The following is a 13,709-nucleotide window of genomic DNA, read 5'->3' on the forward strand; positions in this document are numbered from 1 at the left end:
CTGTCTGCTTCTCCACTTGTCTTAAATGTTTGATTAAGCACTGTGAGAATTGTCAGTATTGATAAACTTCTTTCCAGTACATTAAGCACTCTAATCCTTTACATTCCTACTCTATCTCCATTGCCAAGTCAGTCAGCTTCCTTAGTACTTGATTTTAGGCCATTATTTGCATTAGAAATGGTCTATAAATAAAAATTACTGCAGTAGCAGGGAAAATTGTCTTTCTGCATCTGAAGAATTCTGACAGAAACAGTATGTGAAAGGCTCTGCTTGTTCTTCTATAATCACAGGCATTAAATAGTTATCTAGTGAGCTAATTAAAAGAGTAATTAAACTCAGCACTTTTTTTCCAGTTTTCTAAAAGTCTTGATTTTGATGAGTGGCAATGCTATTTATCTTTCCTTCATGAGCTTGAACTAAGCAGGAGTTGTTTGGTGTCTGTACTGTATTTTGGATTAGACTGTGTGTTTATTGTGGTAATTTAACAGAAGGAGATTCAAATCAGGAAGTTCAGAACTCCGTATGAACTCTGTTGATTTTTGGCACTGTTAGGGTCAGCATTTTTTTATTTTTTATTGCATTCCTTTTTTCATACTGCTCCAACATTGAAATTTATACTTCAAATATAGAATGTGTCAAAAATCTATTTGTCAATGCATAGGATATTTAATTTAGAATGCAATATTGCACAACTTGACTGTGTTTCACTTAATTTCCTTTTTGTCTTTTTGAATTTCACTTGGGTGAATTCTGGGGATAGAAACACATTTCAGGGCAGCAGGGACATGCTGTAAATTATGCACGTTTGTATCAGGATTACGCAAACACAACTAAATTTGGAATTTGTTTCCATACAGGTAATCAGCTAGGTAGTTGTGTTAGCTACACAACGTTTGTATAGCATATTTGTGAATGCTTCTTCAAATTCAGATTTACCTAATTTCACCAGAATCAGCAATTCTTATTATAAATCGTCTCTAGCCATACTATGGCCGAGCTATGTGAAACAGCACGGTTCTATTGTCCTTGCTGGTTCTTCCCAAATTTCAACCAGCCAAGGTTTGCCTGCATATCTGTAGGACACTGGCAGAAAACTTTAGGATCTCCTCTTCTGTCTTTTGTGAATGTAAGACTTCTGTAAACTCAAATAGGTAATTTGGATGCAAAAAGCATTTGGTATTTCAACACTAGTACCATCTAAGAAAATATATTCACACAAGCTTAACACATCCTTACCTTGTCACAACATGGTCACAGAACCATGCCATTTCTAAATGAAATCACTGGGTGCTTATATTTTTCTTATCAAAGGCTGGCCCAGTTCAGTACATCATTTGCATGTTTCCCTCTTTCAAAGATGATTTGGGAAAGCCACATGCAACACAGAATGAATAACAGTGGCAAAAGTGTAAGTACCAGGTCCTAACCTTGTACTCTTTACATAGACATTGTTTCCAGGGACAGCACTAGGTATTTTGCCTGAGTAAAGGCAGGAGGATCAGGCTCTGCAGTGCAATTTTATATGAAAATGAAGTGGGTGAGATATTTCTATCAGGCTCATTGAAAATAAAATAGGAGGGCTGCCTTTTGTCTGCACTGCTAATAAGAAAAATATGCTAGAATAGAAGGTAATTGTAATAAGGTATGTCCCCATTTTTCTCAATTTTGCCCAGTTTTCTTTGGTATGATTATGGATGTTATATATAAATGCTATTTCTTCAGGGTGGATTTATTAATTTTGGAGATGTACATTCTTCTAGTACCTATATAAGAATTGACCATTTATACATAGGGGAAGAGAAAGGGTAGGAGACATACAGAAAACAGACAGTGTAGCAAAGAACATTGTGTCTGCAGCATTCTTCATAAATAACATGAATCACACAGAATTGCTAGAGATTATTTTAATGGCTCGACCCTTATGCTGTTATGGTAATTACAGAGAGGGTTTTAAGCCCCTCCACCAGGGAAATTATGCATTGAAATAGTAAAATTTTGTAATGAATTGCAATTGTTATTCAAAATTCTTTATCAGAACTTTGGGAGTTAATAGTTCCAGTACTTTTTTCCTTCTGGAGAACCATAAACAGTGCTTAAAAAAACAGCAGAAAACATGCAGTATGTCTAAAATTGATGCAACTCTTATTGATTTCAGTGAAATGGTGCTGATTTACCCCAAATGAATTCCTGGCTCATCTTTTCTATATGTGGGAGAAAACTACTTTAGGATGAAAGGCTCCTTGATAGGCAGGGACATACTTTACGGCAGTGAAGTCCATTTGAGTCCACTGTTTACCTCCTGGGTTAGGGAATCAGTTAAGGTTACATATGTCTGGAGTGTCTCTGTCTGTCCTTTCTTTCCTTGTGGAAATTCTGTCCAGGAAGAATTTGTGGACTTAGCCTCTTTGTCTCTGATTTCTGCACATCCAGCAGTTAAGTTGGAGGAGCAGCAGATACCTGAGTAAGCCTGTCTTATGCACACTGCATTTTGTGCCTGTGCACTGATTTCTGGCTGGAGAATCATGGGCGTATCGTCGGCAACCCTGGTGATTCATGATGCCATTGTAAATTTTCTGGTTCAGAGTGAGGTACTGAGCAACAGGTTTTCAGAATTATTTTGACCTTCTTACCTTCTGCAACTGGGCTGAAGAAGCAGAAGTAGAGACCCCTATGTCTGTCTTTGCTGCGAAGTAGCTGCTCCATCAGAATGGAGCTTGCCCTCCTACATACAACACCAAAGGCTAAATTCACTTAGACTTTTTTTCATGAATTAGTAACTAACTGCGATGCATCCTATTCATTTCAACATAAAAACTCAGTGCTATGTATCAAAGGGGGATAGAATCTGGCTCTGAATAGCTGAATACACAGAAATAAAAGGTCTGTTTGTAGAGCAAGTGGGCTAGCACGCAAGGTGCTCTCTGTGAATGATCTGACTGTAGGTGTAGATTTTCTATAGGTGAGAGACAATAAGGCATTGCCTACATGTAAAGTTGATATCTTCTAGTTCTTTGTAAATTCATATTGTAGCTTAATGCTCACTTGCTGCCTCTTGTAGACAAGCCCCAAGATAATTGTTCATATTAAAAAAGCTGTTCTTTGTTTAACAGGAATCTTCTATCTTTCTAAAGCAGTATATTAAAGACAGATTAGACGGAAACCTTCAAAAGCTGCTGAACAGATGTAAACAAAAACACCAGGGTATTTTATACACATGAAAATAATGATACAAGAGTTTTCCAAGTACGATAACATCACTCCTTGTATCATACTAAATTAATAACATCTCTCAAGCACCTGCCTAAACCAGAAGTCTTTCCAAGAGACTAAGCATAACCTCTCTCATTAAATCAGCATTCAGAGGGCTAAATAACAGATGCTGCTGACATGAACCCAAATGTAATCTCTTTAACCTTGTCCTGTGGGGAGCAGACAAGTCATGACCGAGTAATTCCAACTAAATTAGATTTTATGTGAAAGTGTATAATCTAAATTAAATTTGATTAAAATGATTCACTGATTTGTGTTTGCTTTTAAAGGTCCTAATGTAGCCAAGGTGACCAGTTTTCAGTAATCTCTGTAATCAGATCAATTTATTTTTACATGCTTGGATCAAGATTTTTTTACCCAGTAGATTTTTCTATATTAATTGTATTTCTCTTGAATATCCATGGATAGATTAGGTGTTTTCTATTCAGATAGAGGCTCACTGTAATTCAGTTTTCATTGTGTTAATGAAGAAAATGGTGAAATGTAACGATGGTGACTATAAAGATGTGTGATGTAAAATATCAAAACCTAACTGCATGGAGAGAATCATCAGGTCATCAGCCAATCAAAGGACAATATCAAATGCAAAAGATTGTAAGACAGGTGAATCAGAAAGGACTGGAGGAAAGATTTTTTTTCTGTTCTCCTATCCCCAAACTCCTGTTCAGTGGGAGGCTTTGCTCAGCATAGACTCACCGAAGCAATAGGAGTGGAATTCTGCAGCTGCCTGTTTGTGTAGTGATAAATTTCCTGGGCTTAACCCCTTCACATCCTCTTCCCCTACTGGGAATTTATGCAAGTGGGATGAATCTTGGTCACTGACTTTATTACATTTTAAAATCTTAATTGAATATTGCTACTATTGGTTAGTGACTGTATTCTCAACACTAATCACAGTCTGCAATCAGCAAACAACATATAGGTACTAATTAAGACTTATTAAATTAACATGACAATTTTATTTAATGTATAAAGTCAGGGGTTGCTGTATGCTGAATGTAACTGCTTTAATTTTAATGGGAAGAAGATCATGGACTCTATACAAGAATTTCTGTAATTTTTTATAAGAAGCTGCTGTTATCACTTTTTCCGATACTGTTTCTCTCTGGTATCTGATGGCTTTTTTTTTTTCTTGGACATCATATATTTCCATACTTTGAAGGCCCTGCTGCAAATCCACAGTTCTATAGTAAAAAGGACTTACTAGCAGGTTACAGGTCATCGTTAGAGATGTTAACAGATCTGAACCAGTGCCTGGTTATGTTAGTATGAAAAGGCTAGAAGTTGCAGAAGGAAATGAAGATGTATTATCAGTGATGTTACCCAGATGACACCACTGTATAACCCTCATGTTAAATTTTGGGTTAGGCACATATTAAACTGCTAACTACTCCAGGTAGCTATGGTAGCATATTGGAATAAATCAAAGGGAATGAGGAGCCCAGTGTTTACTCGGCATTTTATTCCTTTAGGCTGCTCAGACTCTTTTCCTACCCTTAATTACCGCAACTACAGCTCTTCGCTCATTCTTCCTTATCACCTCAACAGACCCTGTGTAGACCAGATAGCTCACTAAGCCTGTTCCTTGCCTATGGAGCAAAACCCTTTAGCTCATATTTAATTTTAAGTGTGGGAATATCTTCACAGATTTAAATGGGATTCTTCACAAGCTTAAAATTCAGCACTACTTTCTGCCCTTTTCTGGAGCGGAGCAGAGTAAAACTCCCCTCTTCCTCAAAGACTATGTCTGAAATCTACTCTGTAGTGCTCATCAACTTGTTTAACATGTTCTCTCTCCGGACAACATCTCTGGTGTTAAAACTCTTATGAAGATAATAAAAGCACGAGTCAGTAAACTCCTCCCTCTCTACATTCTCCACTGGAAACAAATCAAAACTATTCCACCTCATCATCTGCACTGGTTCTGAGCCAAGAGTTTTTATTGAGTGCGAGAACAGAAAACAACACAAATTGTTCCCCTTCTCTAGAGGATCACTCCTCACTTTCTTCTTAGCGTAATGAAAAAAAAGTGCACTATACTTCACTGATACTTTGTCCTGTTTTTCTAACTACTAATTTAGCTAAATCTTTTGTTGAACATCGGGAAAAAATAAGTTCTAATTTTTGGATTTATTTTTACTAGACACAGAGTTGGTGGAAACTATCCATATTCCAAAGATCCGACCAAAACATGAATAGAAGTAAATTGAAACTATTCCATTTATAGACTTCTGTACCTTCTACCTATATTTTTGTTGTGCATGGAGCATTCGTATTGGCTTATTAAACCGCCAGGTTGCATTCTGCTTGTTTAACTTCTAATGCCTTTTTTCATACCTTGAGACAGCTGTCCTCCTCTTCTATTAAAGTAACAGGATTATGAATGTCAGTGCTATAACTTAGCGGAACTGTTATCTGTGTGCTAAATTTTACATACATTAGTAAGCCCTAACTCAGTGAGTGGAACTTAATCAAACATGAGTGAAGTCACTGGAGCAGCTTTACTTTTGAAGGTGAGAAAGAAAAGCTCTTTGGGGAGTGAGGAAACAAGATCAGATGAGTGTTGTTCCAAGAAAGCTTGTAATATCCCTTCAATCACATCCTCTTTCTCTACGTTTTGCGTATGACAAATGCTTTTTCACTGTATCCTGAATAACTACCCCAAAACAACAGTAAAGAAGAGAGAACCTGTAGCTCCTAAAAAGCAAGCGTGGGCCAGCCTAGTAATCTCATTTATATTAATTCACATTAAAACTACAGTTTTATGTTTGGGAAGTTTGTGACTTGAAAAGTTAAGTAAGTCCTTTGCAGAATTGTGTTAAATTTAAAAAAATTACGAGTCATTGTTACTATAAAGAATAGCTCCTTATTTTTCATATCTAAAAGATTGAACCCTTCACCATGATTAATAAAGTCTGGTTGTTATCTACTTTTGTCATAAAAATTGATATACAAAAGAAACAGTCTGAAAAAACACAAAGGTAAAACGCTAGCATGAACATTTGTACCGACACTGCTAATTAAAAGACTTCACTTATTAGTCTTTAAGTAGCAAAAAAAAGAGAAACAAACAAGTGTAATTTGCTAGATTAATTTTATGTTCTGTTCTATTTAATCAAACTATACCTATAGTGAAAATGACAAATCTGAGTTGTCAGACTATGGATGATAAGAAAGATAAAGGTCATATATTTTAATGTCATAGAAGGTCCTATTAAAGGAACCCTAATTACATTAGGTACCCATGAAACATTAATTAAATACTGTCTGAAATAATTAGGTCCAAGTTACTGATGATTTAATTAAACTCAGTTTTTTATTTTATAAGAAAACTACAGGTCCGGTATCAGTCTGTTGGCAGGATAATTGATAATGTGTCAGAAGAGCAAAATAGTAACCTTGACCAGCTACATCGGAAGGACACTATGGTGAGCACGTTGTCCTGCTTGCCACACCTTGTGGGGATGAAAACACATGGTGTGCTTGATTTAGTTCAAAGGGTGCAGAATTCAGAAGAAAGAAAAAGATTTTGGCTCATATTCTCAACTTGTGCAAACTGTCATAGCATCTCAGAAGGTAGCTCCTGACCTCTCAGTCCTGCTGAGATTCCTTGCAAATTTTGGTGAGGATTCTTTGCCTTATCAAGTAGTAGAACTTCTACAACATAAGGCAGATATACGCCTAAAAGCCTGCTTTTACACATCTACCACATGCCCCCTCAAAGTTGCAAACCCTTCTCCTATTCCCCTCCACAAGGAAAAAATGATTGTGTAAACAAGCTAATGACTCCTTTGCTTACAGGAGGCCCTGCCAACTCCATGGTTGTATATGGATAAAGAAAGCATGACTGGGTGCAGACCAGCTGGCAAAGTGCTTACCTGATCTTTTAGAATGAGGGAAATATTGCGTGAGCAAAATATCATCCCCTACTTAAACAAAATTGCCACAGAATGTATGTGAGAGCATCTGAGGAAAAAAAAGAGTACTGGAAAAACAAGAAATATGTATGGTAAGTTTGTATGTGGAGTGAGGCGGTGAAGGCATTTTGAGGAAAAAGAGCCCTTTCCTGTCTATACCATGACTGGGAGAACAGACCACATGGCATTACAGAGATGGGCTCTATGACTTGATTCTGAACGCCCACCTCCGCTGACAAGAGAGATCTAACCTCTTCGTTTTGCCAAGCTGACTGGCTGATCTCAGACAAGTAAACCTCACACTTCAGTTTCTCTTCTTGTAAAATGAAAAGGAACATCTTTATTTGCCTCATAAGTATAAGGAATACTTTCCAATGCCTGTAAGTGACACTGCTGTAGAAAATTACTGAAGGAATGCAACATATTGACTTGAGAGTTCTAAGAATCAGAGGCAGTCTCATGCATGCAGTGAAGAGCCAAATGTCTTTAAGATCAGCAGTCACCAAGGGTTACACAGACAGCTTAAACAATGTCCTTTCTAGATATGGACAGTGCCTAATTAAGAAAAATGTTCCAGTATATGGCCTGGACAACCAACACTGGTCACATACAGCGTTCTAGGTAAAAAGAACAGGAGAATCTCTTTGTAATTAAAACTTGCATGCCTCCTAAACATCACTTTCTGGAGAGAGCTTTTTATTTTTGAAAGGGAATTAACTTGTCACGATACAACAAAAAAAATTTTAAAAGTGAAAAAAGGGACTAGAAACCTCTCATAGTTTATATTGTACAGAATAAAGCAGATTCAACAAAGGAATCTTGATAAAGTTCTATGAGTTCTAGCATCCACAGAAATCAAAAGATCATTGAAGAGCCTGTTATTTCACCACAGAAAAGTCATAAATTCTTAAAAACCCAAAGTTTCATCACGACTATCACTGGCAGGATGTTTTTTCTTTTTTTTGATCACAGTCATCATTATGACACCTAAAGAATACCCATATGTTACAAGAGATGTGTGAATGATTCCAAAGTGCTAAGGAAATGCTAAGATATTGACGCAGTAACCAATCAATCTCTTAATTAAATCCGGAAAGACAGTTTTGCAATAAATTTAACAACTGACCCATCAGTTGGATTCTTCTGGAAAGACTGAGTGTTTTATATATCATCTATGAAAATCATGACAGCTGTATTGGGCACTGTACCTTTTTGTTTGCTGCTGCTTTCACATCTTCCTCAAGATGTTAATGAAACTTTTCTCTTAGGCTTTCTTAGTCTTGAATCTCCTTTCATTAGAGATGAAGACTGAAATATAAAGAGAGGATGTTTTTAAAATCAAATGCAATTGTTGTTTTGTTTGTTTTTAAAGAAAGCTTTGTTCAAGCCATTCAAAAGACAAAAACAGAAGTTAAAGTTTCATTCTTTTCCTCTGCAAACTCTGCATGACATTGATTCCTAATTTATAATGTAAAATAGTCCTACGTTTTACCCTACGTGATTGCTTGTGCCATCTATGTACTGCTGTCTGTACAAAAATCCTTAACCTTTTCAGGTAAAACTAAAATTTTACTATGAAGTTTTTCATTAAATCCTCCTACTTTGACAGGCACTGTTATAGTAATCAGTATAACAATGACATGAATTAGCATCTGTATAATGTTTCAAAACTATTAGAACTATAACCATACTAGGTACCAATGAGCAATGTAGAAAGCAGACCTTCATTATCAATATACTATTTCAAAAATTTCTCTTGTCACTGTTCACTATCAGAGTACAGGTATAAAAATGACAGTTTTTATTCCTAAAATTTTAATTTCCACTGAAATAAATTGTCTTTTAAGATGTTTTTGATATATGATCTTTCACTTTATAAAACACAGAAATCTTTCATGTATTTGACAAGAATATAATTGTGTAAATACCTCTAAATAAGGACTACATTACCTATCTGCCAAAGAGGTTGCAATCTGTTAAAGAATGTATTGTATGCTGCTTTTTTGCTTATGTACATACACGCACACATATACTGTAAGGTATTTAATGGTCATTGTTTGTCTGCAGACAGTATACATACAAAGCAGACACAGGCACTGAAAAGAGTCCAGGATCTGGGACAAAGAGACAAGCAGATGAATTAATGGGGAACTGATAACACAGTGTCAAACAGGACGCTGTTCAATACCTAGATATTCTACCCAGAGGGATACTCCACATCTGAGTTTTATGTTGTTTGGTATATAATGCCAGTCTTACTAGAGCACACATTCTCTGGAGTCTGATACACAAGATCTTTTCTCATACTCAGCAGTATCAATTTTCTCCATGACTGCTGCTTCTCACATTACCAGTTCCAATCAGTACCGTTTGAGTCCTTACTGATATTTGTTGTCTTTGTGAATTTGTTTTTACCTTCGCTTACTGTGAAAAAACTAAAAGATTTAAGTAAAGAATATCAAATGTGATACATGGTGAAGGCATTAATTAATTTGTTGTAGAAGACAATGGACCAGATCCTACTTTCCTAATCTAGGCAAAATACAGGCTGCAATGGAAATTCTGCTTCAGCTTCTCCAACATCATCAAGTACTATACAGTACCATCCCTTTATGTCATTGTAGCAATCAAATAATTTAGAAAAATGATCTTTCAAATGAATCCTTTTCAAAGTGACATTAACTGTCAACAAATGAGATGGAGAATGAAAGGAAAACTGCTGCTCATGTTTTACCTGCTTTGCCACCTGTTAACTGAAATAAACAAATAAACTGAATAGTGTTGAGGAATCCTTGGATTTTCTGAAAACAGTGTCCAGAAAATTAGCTTCCATTCAAAGATACATTCGTGACTGAGTTAATAGAAGTTAAATTACAATTATCCCATGTGCAAAATAAAATTATATCAGACAGTGAAGGCTAACAACCAGTTAAAAAAAAGATGCTTTAAACAGTTTTAGTACTACAAATTCTAGACAGAAACAAGCTTGCATATTGACAACAACATTGGCAACATCTGTTAATTGAAAATCCATAAGCTGTGCACACATTTGCAACATTTTTCCCCAGATATTTCTAAACATTGCTTTTAGACTTTAAAAGCAATGCAGATCCAGTACGAATTTCTTTATGTGAGCAAAGATGTTCTGCTAGAGATGTCTCAGGGCACACAGCTACCCACAAAATTGTAAGTGTCTGCGAAACAACCTTAGCAGAAGGAGATCTACAATTAACAAACAAATTTGACAAGGCAGTTGCTGGATCTTTACTTATTTTTACGTTACAAGCACTTACCTGATGTCTCGTGTAATATGCTATAAAGATATTTCCTAAAAGATTTTGGCAAATGAATTATGTAGCTGAAATGTAATAACGAAGGTAGAAATTTGTCCTGTTATCAGTCACACACATTCAAGCAGAAACCCAGTGCAGCACAGTAGATAGAACTATAAGCTCTGGGATCTTCTCATTCAACCAAGATTGCTTCATACAAAAGTTGACAATACACTACTGAAAGCCATTGTTGATATTCAACATTTTTTAAATAGCTGAACAGAATAGACAATAAGGCATGAAGGAAAACTTGGATAGGAGGCTGGCCTGGAGTCTGGGTTCAGAAAGGAAAAACCATTAAAAATGAACAATAAATATGTGATTCTCATTTTTAATTGCCATGTATGTGTCAATTAACTGATCTAACTAACCATGCTGAAATCCCACCAATTTTCAAGGAAGAATAAAATATGAACCATAATTTTTTTCATCTATTGAAGTCTAGGTGCAGTTTTAAATGTTGGCACTGAAAGAGACATATGCTTCCATGGTTCACATACACCATCCACTATTGTAAATGAAGGAATTTGCAAAATCACTGAAAGATCCTCCCATTAATTGTTAGACCCATTTGCCTAGGCTGAAGAGATATATATTTCAGTCATTATATCAGAAAAAGGATTCATGTGAAATACTTTTTTAAATTATGAAAAATAAAGTATTTCTATTTCCTGTTATTATTTCCTACCCCTCTATTTCCTCAGTTAACAGAGATCAGACTGCTATGTCCGCTACAGTCCTTGAAGAACTTCACAAAATTTTAGAGATCTTACACATATTGGGTAATGGCTTATTCTAACAACTGTTTGTACTGTGTTTGTATTGTCTAAGGTTTCAGTGCTGATAGGGTAAATTTCTACCTTGTAGAACTCTGAAAAACTGAATCAATACAAGCAGATCTTACACTTTTCTACCGACACACCTGAAGCACCTTGTATAGATCATATTAAAACCACTGTAGTTAGCAGCCAACAAAGGTCGAGGTTAAACAATTTTATTTCTTGATAATCTAGATATCCCAGCAAAACATTCTACTTCACTCTGTGGCTCAGAAGTATGGTTGTCTCCAGCTCTGCTTTGGATTTCCTTGTATTTTGCTTCACCCGTGCTATATTCAGTGCTCCTTTCTCCCATTTTTTTTTTAAAATGGAGAACACTGTCAGATTATTTCAAGCCACACCAAGCAGTTTATGATGAATGTTTACAGAGTAATTTAGCAGGGTTTTTTGTTAATCCTGTTGTATTATCCACTAATTCTGATCTTGAATTTAGAATGTGAAAGGTAACTGCATTTCAGCTAGTCCCATTAGGTGTGCTCTTAGAATTTAGACATAGCCTACATTATTTAGACTTCCTTGAAGAAAGGATATTACTTGGTTTGCCTGTGCTATATCTGAGCTGCTTGTTCCAGGAAAAGTCTGAAAGCCCAGATGTGTCCAGCACTTGGCACCAAGCACATATATATGACACCAAGCACATACTCTTTTGTCAGTCTGAATTCAACTTGAAATCCAGCTGCCTACAAATACTGTCTGCCCCTGCAGCAAAACCATATTTGCCAGTGAGCATGACTAATGCACGAACTGATCAACAGATGAGCAGAGTGCCAGGGAAGGGACTCTGAGCAGGGAAGAGTAGGCTTGAGTGCATCCTTCTGAAGGACTGTTACCTGGGTCCCCCTTAAAATGCTTTCCCTAAAGGCAAGGATTGAAACCAGCTGATGAATACTTCGCACTCCTGCAAAACACAATGGGTACAGCCCTTTCACTTTATGAGTCATGTTCACAGGTCCTTCTAGGAAAGTCCTAGGAGACATTCCCCATTTCAGCTGTGTTTGACAAATCACCCATCCTGACTTTCTCTAGAAGTCACTGTGAGACAGCAGAGTGGAAATATATTGAATTTAAGCTGCTTTGGTTCAAAGTCCGTTATATGGCATCAATATAAACCAGGTTTCCTCTGACCTTGCAAACAGAAGCTGTGAACAGATGTGGTCAAATCACTTACTCAACCATAGAAAGCCAAGAGAGTGGGAATGAAAACTACTGGGCCTTACATCATTGCAGCTAGAAGTGTCTCAGCAGCTCATCTGCTAGATTCTTGGATGTTAGAATTTACAAATTAAGAACACAGAACAGATATAATTGCATTGGTCTTCGTAAAGCTAACTCATTCTAGACAATCAAATCCTGCAAGTTATCCAGCCCACCATGAAAGATATTTTCTAAGTTAAAAAGAAATAAGTTTGATGCCTTCTTTACAGCAGAAAGAAATCAAACAAGCACAGAGCATTTTGCTTTACAACTGGCCTTCAAGTCTAAGTTATACAAAGATATGTATAGCTATTTCATTGAAATTAGTTCCATTGATTTCAATTAGCTCATTGATGTCAGTGGAAATGTTCATGTGCTTGCAATAAGTTTACAGGACTGTGTCTAAACCAACTAGAGATATGATGTCTGTGTTGAACACTGTTGCCTTTTCCCTTGTTCCTATGAGATTACTAAAACAACTTTCAGCAAGAAACCTAAACATCAAATATCAATATAATTTGCAATACCTTTTTACATGCCTTTCTTCCTTCTTGACACTTAAAATGATTCCTTTTCACTGTGATTTGCAATCTAAACAATTACATAAACTTCTAAGTTTCACCTGGGCAGGAAATCTTCTGAATAGCTGTGGCAAGATCTTTTTATGCAGTAGTGCTCATATGAAAACCTAATTCTAAATGCACTATAAGCTGCACTCCAAAGGTATGTGAGAAGAAATCAGAATATGAACCTGGCCTCTTTTTACATCTTATCCAAAACTATGAATCATAGAGCACCTTAGATTTCAAACAGGCAGAGGATTTGAATAAGGAAAGGAATCCACCACTAGTTTTCCAGGTCAGGTGCCTCCTGTGTTATTACACAGATGCTATAGATACACCGTCTGTTTAAAATTTGTCTGTTCAAAATTTGTTCTTAAAAGGATAAGAAATTCTGTTCTCAAACCCCCAGTGTTTCACCCAGTGGAATTCTAAAATTGTCAGTAATAATTCTGTAAATTACATCTACAAGAAAATTGCAGTTTTATCCCTCTGAAGGAAAGGATTATTTTACTACATAGTTCAGTGTTCATCTCTGAAAATCACTTACTAGGTTGCTCTTGGCAAATTCACAAACTGCAGTTGTCAGGACTATCA

Source organism: Gavia stellata, chromosome 14, assembly GCF_030936135.1.
Source record: "Gavia stellata isolate bGavSte3 chromosome 14, bGavSte3.hap2, whole genome shotgun sequence".
In the NCBI taxonomy this organism is placed as follows: domain Eukaryota; kingdom Metazoa; phylum Chordata; class Aves; order Gaviiformes; family Gaviidae; genus Gavia; species Gavia stellata.